Raw genomic sequence first — 7,777 nt, 5'->3', positions numbered from 1 at the left:
TCCTGGTTGGGAAGGAGGATTACTGCGAGGAAAAGCTCATTGCTATGCAGAGGTGGAACCTTTCTAAGCCCCAGGTTGATGCTGGATGGATGTGTTGTCATGAGAGCTGCATGCTGGGCTTGCATAACTCTTTGGAGGTGTTTATGTACGAGCTGTCCCAAGGGTGATGTTTTATCAAACCTTATTACAAAAGTGCTCTTCTCTGCAAGCCACCGAACGCTCCGGGAGCATTAAAATGCAGAGTTGTGTCTGGTCAAGGATAAGCAGAGGCTGTGTTTCATATTCATGGGACAGATAACTCCTAGAAATTTCCAGAAGGTTTTATAGGAGCTGCAGCTCTCCTGTGCTGTGGTCACCTACAGGGATTAGAATCCCAAAATTGTTTGGGTTGGAACGGAACTTAAATCCCATCCAGTGCTACCCCTGCCATGGCAGGGACACCTTCCACTGTCCCAGGCTGCTCCAAGCCCTGTTCCACCTGGCCTTGGACACTTCCAGGGATCCAGAAACCCCTGCCACATCCAGGGCTTTCTGCTCTATCTTTTAGTTCTTCCTCTAACGAAAAAAAAAAAAAAATGCAGATCAGAAAGAATCAGAGGGAAATACTTGGGGAAAGGTCACTCTGCTGAGCTGCTTTGAAACTCAGATAAAAGAACAGGGATAATCCCATTACAGAGGAGCCACAGATGCTTTAATTCAATCCTACAAACCAGGGGAGTCCACACTGGAGCCTTCCCTGCCCTCAGGAAGTTTTGGAGCTGCAGGAGAAGGTGCTGGTGGCACCTTGAGCTTGGGCACAAGAGAAGAGGAATGGGATGGTGATCATGACTGTGTGGACATGGAAAAAGAAAGGACACCCCATACTAGGGTGATCCTAAACCTCACCTAAAGGAAATTGCAGCTTTACAGACCTGAGATTTTATTTATTTTTGGTTAATTTGGGCACTGAAGCTCTGCCAGCCCTGGTGGGAGGGGACACTTGGTGCCTTCTCCTGCTTGAACCCCCTGAGGCCAAGGAGGAGAGTTTTATTTTCTGTTGGCAGAGCTCAGTTCTTCTCTCTCTTGAATCACAAACCTGAATTCTTTTATGAGCCACATCTTCAGGGCCTGCAGCACAAAATCTCTGCCAGTGTTACTAGGTCAGGTCTGCTGTCCTCTATTTATGTTTATTTTATAACTGAGCAAGAAGGGTCAGGTTTGGTCTCTGGCAAAGGTCATTTTTCTGTGAGCAGGCTTCGATGGACTGAGATACAAAAGGTGATAAAGTTATCACTTTGAAAAAGTCTCTTGTTAGAATACAAATATTATTAATTCATTCCTTTTTTTGCCTTGAATTAAAACCCACCAAGTGCAGCTATCTTTGGTTCCCTTGTCTGACACGGCTTTGCCAGTCTGTAAATTTTCTTTCAAATTAGCAGCCTGAGTTTTCTTATCAACCCTTAGCCAGTTGCAATTACTGTCACTCTTTTCAGCACAGTTAATAGGTTTGTGCCAACCAAACTGAAACTTTTGTCAGGAATTGTGATTTTCTGAGTGCCCTGAAGTCGCTGATATTGTTTTAAACATAAGAGCTTTTTTAGACATGGGAGTGACAGGCAAAGCCAAACTTTGTTCTCTGACTTCTCAAATTGCACTGGACAATTCAGCAAAAGCTGGGGGTGTGAAGGATTAGTTTTCCTCTCATTTTTGTGAGGGATTATATATATATGGTTTCATTTTATAATTTTTTTTTTTAAGAACACAATTTAAAGTAGAATAAACGGAATATGCACAAAACAGCTTTTGAAAAATGCGTGGTGCAAATGTGGGGTCTTTTGGGAATCAGTGTGATGCATCTAAAATGCTGTTGAAAATGTTAATTAGTCCCATGTATCCAGTACAAAGGAGAACATTTTCGTAATTAAGAAATCTATAGAACTAAGAAGAAAATAGTTTCAGATGCCAGGCAGCTGGACTTGCCTTGCTGTGTTTTCTCACTAATATTTTTGGGCAAGGATCTCTAATGGGAAAGAATCCTATAGACGTGCAGGTATTTCTTCTGACAAGAAAGGTGGTTTCAGCTATTTGCTGATGGAAGTATCTCTAAGGGCACTTCACATCTCTTCCTGCTGTTTCCTGCCAGTGAAAATTTGGACATTGACCAGTTTGAGGACTTTTGAGGTCATGGAAAAGGGATCTCTAACACCTCTGGGGAGCTCAGCTGCTGTGTAACCCAGGAAAGTTAGGGGTGGGGACCCTTGTCCATAGGGCTGAGCCAGGCCTTGCCCTTTGCATGGGAATTTCTGTAAAAAATGAGGGTTTATGATTGATTCTTTTGGAAAAAGAGTAAGTTTGCCTGATCTAAGAATACCCTTGATATGGGACAGTGAGGCTGATGAAGTGAGGCCTCCTCTGCCTCTTTGCTGCTTTTCTGTATCCAGCTGTCGGAGGAGGGAGTTCTCAGAGGATTTTTTTTTTTTTTTGAACATATATTTATATACAACACTGGGAGGGGAGGGGGATTTTTGTGTTTTTCCAAGCTTTTCTGCTCCAAATGAGCCAGAGCAGCAGTGAGCAGCACTCAGGGCAGAGTGGAAGAGCAGCCCTGAGACCATCTGCCCATCTTGTCCTTCCCCTGGCAGTGGCCACGAGCAGATGTCCAGGGCCAGAATTTAACAACTGGGCACACTGAGAGAGAATTCCTCTGGATATCCTCTCCAATAATCTGCTCTTTAAGGATTTTCACAGCCTCCACCAGCCCTCAGTGGGCCTTCTTCCTGCTGCAAAGTCCTCCTCGTTATCCCCTTGCACAATGGGATGGGATTATTTGAATGGGCAGAAATTCATTCCTTTTTCATGCTGGCTAGGCCACCTCCAAATCATTCCAAAGGGATTTATCCTGATTTGACAAAACTGAGGCAATGTTGCAGGCAGACCTCCCCATCCTCGTTACTGGGGTGTCCCTAAATAGGTGTTTGCTACCAGGGCTCAGCCTCCAAAGGATAAAGGACAAGAGTTGCTGTAAAGAAAAATAGTCCAAACTGCTAAAAATACATTGTTCTGGGGTTTGAAGTCACATTCATGCTTTCAACAGAGAAATTAATTTGGTTGTCCCTGACAGAGCCTTTGCTCCCTGTGGGTTTCTCCACAGAACTGTTTCTTCAGGGGACAATTAAAACCCACAGTGTTGGGAGTGAGGGAGAAGGGGATGGACACTGTGTAATAATAGCAGGGCCCCAAATGCTCCTTTCATTACTTCCTTCTCTTCAGATCTCCTTCCTGGCCTGTCTCTTTGTTTGTTTTTGTTTTCCATCAGCAGGATCCAGTCTCTTTCTGAATATATTTACCTAACTTGCTGGAAATAGCCCACATTTGATCCTATACAAAATGTTTTCATGGGGACCGAAATCCAGCTGAGTGAAGAACACTGGATCCAAAGTATATATTTATAAAAAACCAAATAAACTAAAAAACAACCTCTCCCCAGCAAACCCAACCCTCAGGAATGAAAATTCCTGCTGATACCCTGTTTTTCCCTTTTTTCCTTCACTCTTAGTTATATCTAAATGCAAAGCAGACAGCAATAAATTCAGGATCAGGCTCCCACTGTTCCTGTAGAACCATCAAAAATATTTGTTCCAAAATTTTTGCATGGTAGTTGTAGGTTATTAAACACATGAGAAGGTTTTGGAAATCTGCTTAGCCCCAGGAGAGGGGAGCCTACACCAGGAAGCTGCTCAGCCTTGGAGGAGGATTTCCATCTCACTTTGCTACTCCAACTCTTTAAAAACCCCGTTCTGGTGGCTTTATTACTCCTGATTTTAAGACAGGCCTTGGGTGAAGAATTCTTACAGAAAAAAGTAATCTTTGCAACTTGAAGCATAAGAGTTTTTACACTTGTGTGTTCCTTTACACTTTTCTCATTTAAAACCTGTGTGATTGCCCTTCCTGAGCTTCCTGTGTCCTAACCACTTTCTGTGCAAGTCTTCCTCTACCACCTCAGCCAAGTTAACTCCTGGGATATTTCCCATTAAAACATCAGCACTGGGTTATCCAGGTGGTTCTTCAGAACTCAGTGCCAGCAGTTCCTCGGGGTGGCAGTCCCTGAAATGTTCTGGTGGCTGTAGGGGCTGTTAATTTATAATTTTTCTGCTGTTTGCATTTATAGGTAGAAATGCTTGCTTTTTTTTTTTTTCTTGTGTTTTCTTGGGTTTTTCATTGCCAAAATCCAGCATCAGTGGCTACATCAAATGCAGCTGATTGAGGCTGGTGAAGTGTGCTTGGCTTGCATTTTAATGGGAATATTCAACCTACAGATGGGCTTGGAGAGAGGTCACCTAAGTTCAAGTGAGAATTTCCGTGCAGACTCATAGATGCTGAAGGCCAGATGGCACCACTATGATCATTTTGTGTGATCTCCTGCAGAACACAGGCCGTGGAATTGCACCCATTCATTCCCACCTCAGGCACAGCGTTTTCCCTGCAGATGTTTGACTTCTCCTCCGTCAGGCCCAAATCTGAGTTGACCTCAGTATATCAGTGCTGTGATACTGATATCAGTGCTGTTAATACCCCAGATTACGGGAAAATTAAAGAGCAAAGCTTGCAAGGTCTCCTCTTGAATCTTGTTGGCTTGGTTGCAATTCCTATTTCTATTTTTTTTTAATTAATTTGCTGTAAGATGAATAGAGCTGTGTGGTTGTTTTGAGGAGTGCTTAGTAAGAACTCCAGAGGGAGGATCTGACAGCCTTGCTCTGTGATGGATTGGAATGTCAGATCAGCATATGGTGAAAGGAGGGAAAAGGCAAGAGGGACAGCCAAACCAGAGCTCTTTTTTGAAACACCCTGGAAATTGGGTTGGTGACTAAATAAAGCCTTCTCGCCACTAAAAGTACAGCAGCAACAGCAAAAAATTTGATCTGAAAGTAAGTTTTTTTTTTTTTTTTCAGAAAATCATCACATTTTCCTTGTTCCCTTTGGGTGATTGTTATTTTTCCCAGCAGGATTTCTCACTTTCCTGGAGAAACAATGAATCTATGAAACTTTTTCCAAAAAAAACCACAAAAAAACAAACCCATTTTTGATGCTTCCCAGCATTGCTGTGTCAGCCAGCCAGGAGAAACGTTGCATGACATCCTGTGAACCCAGTTCCCTACTCTTGGTTCCCCCAAAAAGGCATTTTTAACTTGGAATTGTATTATTTGATCCGACAGGAGCTCAGCATGTGAATAAAACATCCTGGGACATGAGTAATGATTGCAGAATCAGATGTTCTGCACAGAGCTGGTTTGAAGTAGGAATAAATAAAAAAACAAGAGGGCAAATATTGTTCATTTTGCAATTTCATGTTCATTTTGCAGTGTTGGCTGAAGAGAGTTTTCTTGGAGCTGGCTCAGAGCTGGGAATTCCAAATTTCAAGTGGTCTTACTTGAGATTGGGGTGTTTCAGCAGGAGGTGAAATGGGCAATGATAAGATGGCAAATAGGGTCAGGAGTTGTGCAGGGAGGATGAATATTGGCAGGAAAAGGGGTGATACAGATCTTAAAAGGTGTTTTGGAGATCGGCCACCAACATTTCTCCTCATTTCTTCTCTCCCCAGGGGGAGTGTTGGCCTGTGCTTAAAGGTGTGGAAGGAGTTAGCAAAACCCAGCCCTGCAGCTTCAGCTGAAGAGGGATCCAACCAAATCCTGTTGTAGTCGTGCATCCTATCCCAGCATCTTCTATCCAGAATCCTGGAACTGTTCAGGTTGGAAAAGCCCTCTGGTGGCATCAAGTCCAGCCTGTGACCAACCCCCTCCTTGTCACCAGGCCAGAGTCCTGAGTGCCACATCCAGGCCTTCCATGGACACCTCCAGGGCTGAAGACTCCAAACCTCCTTGGAAAGCCCATTCCAATGCCTGACCACCTTTTTTTTTCCATGGAGGAATTTCTCCTGATGTGTGTATGAACACGTAGATTGTAGGCTGCCTTTGTTTCCTCAGAACTTTCAGGGAACAAGAGCAATAAATAATTATTTATTATAATAATAAAAGCTATAAATAATTAAATGCACAGAACTCCACAAACCAGATCCTCAAACATAGAACATGTGGAGGACATAATTTGGGACAGTGTGGGAAGGGACAGAGTCTTGGTGGAGATCTTCAGAGACAAAAAACAAATCCTTCCTGACCGTGGCCAGAAACTTTAAGGGAACAAGAGCTAAAATAAATAAGTAAAGAAATGCACAGAACTCCACAAAAACCAGATCCTCAAACATAGAACATGTGGAGGACATAATTTGGGACAGTGTGGGATTCTTGGTGGAGATCTTCAGAGACAAACAACAAATCCTTCCTGACTGTGGCCAGAAACACCTTGGTGTTCCTCACTTTCTTCCAGGTCAAAACGACTTTAATTTGCAATTCACTGAATCCTCTGCAGGCTCTGGGAGAAGTCTGTGTGCAGGAAGGACGTGCCACGGGAGGGAGGAAGAAAATCCTCGGTGCTATCCCGCAGTGCTTACAGCTCCTGACAGGATGGCTTTTAGGAATGAAGGTTTCGACGTGGCTTTGCACACGCACGCTGTAATTTGTCTGTCAGTTCTCTGAAAGTTCATTGGCATTGTCAAGTCCTGTTTAACTCAGTGGGGAAATATGGATTTCATCCCTGCTGATTTCACGGAGCACTTTGATAGCCTGAAGGTTTCCCATTAGAGCCAGGGCCTCCCATCTCCTCCCCACCTCCTCGGGAATTGCTGCGCCTCTTCGGAGGAGTTCAGCAGGCACGGGACCCAAAATGAATCGGGAATGATTCTTTCAAACTGTGGGTCCTGTTTGAAGGGATTAAATGTCTGATTATGCAGGAATACCTGCAGGTCTGGAACCTCTCTGGATATCTGTGTGAGTTGGAGTTCATAAAGCCAAAAGAAGGGACGGGCAAAAATCAGAGCTTTCCTTGGTAGAAGATTGCACGTGGCAAATATAACGGAGAACTCCCCTTGCTGTGCTGGGGCATGTCCAGAGAAGTATGACGGGAACATTTTGGCACTTTTCTTCCCCTTGTCATTCCTAAAGGAGAGTAGGGAACTGTTTGCAGTGCTGTTCCTGCTGGCCTTGGTCTAATATCAACAGAAAATCTCCACATCCATTGAGGAGCCCAGGCCAGAGGTGCCTCTGCCTTTCCACAGCTGTTGCAGGCTTCAGATGAAGACCAATAAACCTTCTGTGTCTGGAGAACATTTAATTTTCTATGCTCAGCCGTTTAGTTAAAGGTGTTTCCAGACAACATTAACATAAATAAAAGCTGATGGATTAAAAGGAGCTCTTCCTTTTGGAGGTGTGCTCCGAGCTAAAATAATTCATGATGCTGATCCTCCACTGTTCAAACCTGAGCTGTGCAAAGCACTCTCTGTGCTTTGGATGGGTAAATATTCCATGTAAAAATAAGAGTGTTTATAGCCAAACAATCTTTATTATTTCTTTTCCACTCTTCTGCCATGCTGTGTTTTTTTAAAATCTGATTTCATGAGCACATATGTCATTTTATAGTGTCATTTTACCTGGTGAGTGAAAAGGCAATTTTTATAAACAAAACTTAGTGCTAACGAAAAAACCTGCATCTCATTGTGCTACAAATGAGCATAATTACAGTAAAACACTGCTTTTAAGAGTGTTCAGCTGCTGTCAGCCTGCCTGACCCACAGCAGAATTGGATACACGTTCTGTTCCTGGAAAACTAGACAGGAGACGTGGGTTCTGTTTGGTACAGCTTGAAGACAACTTTTAACCATCAGAAAACAACTTTTAACTATCAAAAG

This window comes from Lonchura striata, chromosome 9 (assembly GCF_050655825.1).
Source record: "Lonchura striata isolate lonStrDom1 chromosome 9, ASM5065582v1, whole genome shotgun sequence".
NCBI classification, from domain to species: domain Eukaryota; kingdom Metazoa; phylum Chordata; class Aves; order Passeriformes; family Estrildidae; genus Lonchura; species Lonchura striata.
The sequence above is the reverse complement of the archived record's forward strand: the minus strand, read 5'-3'. Positions refer to the sequence as shown.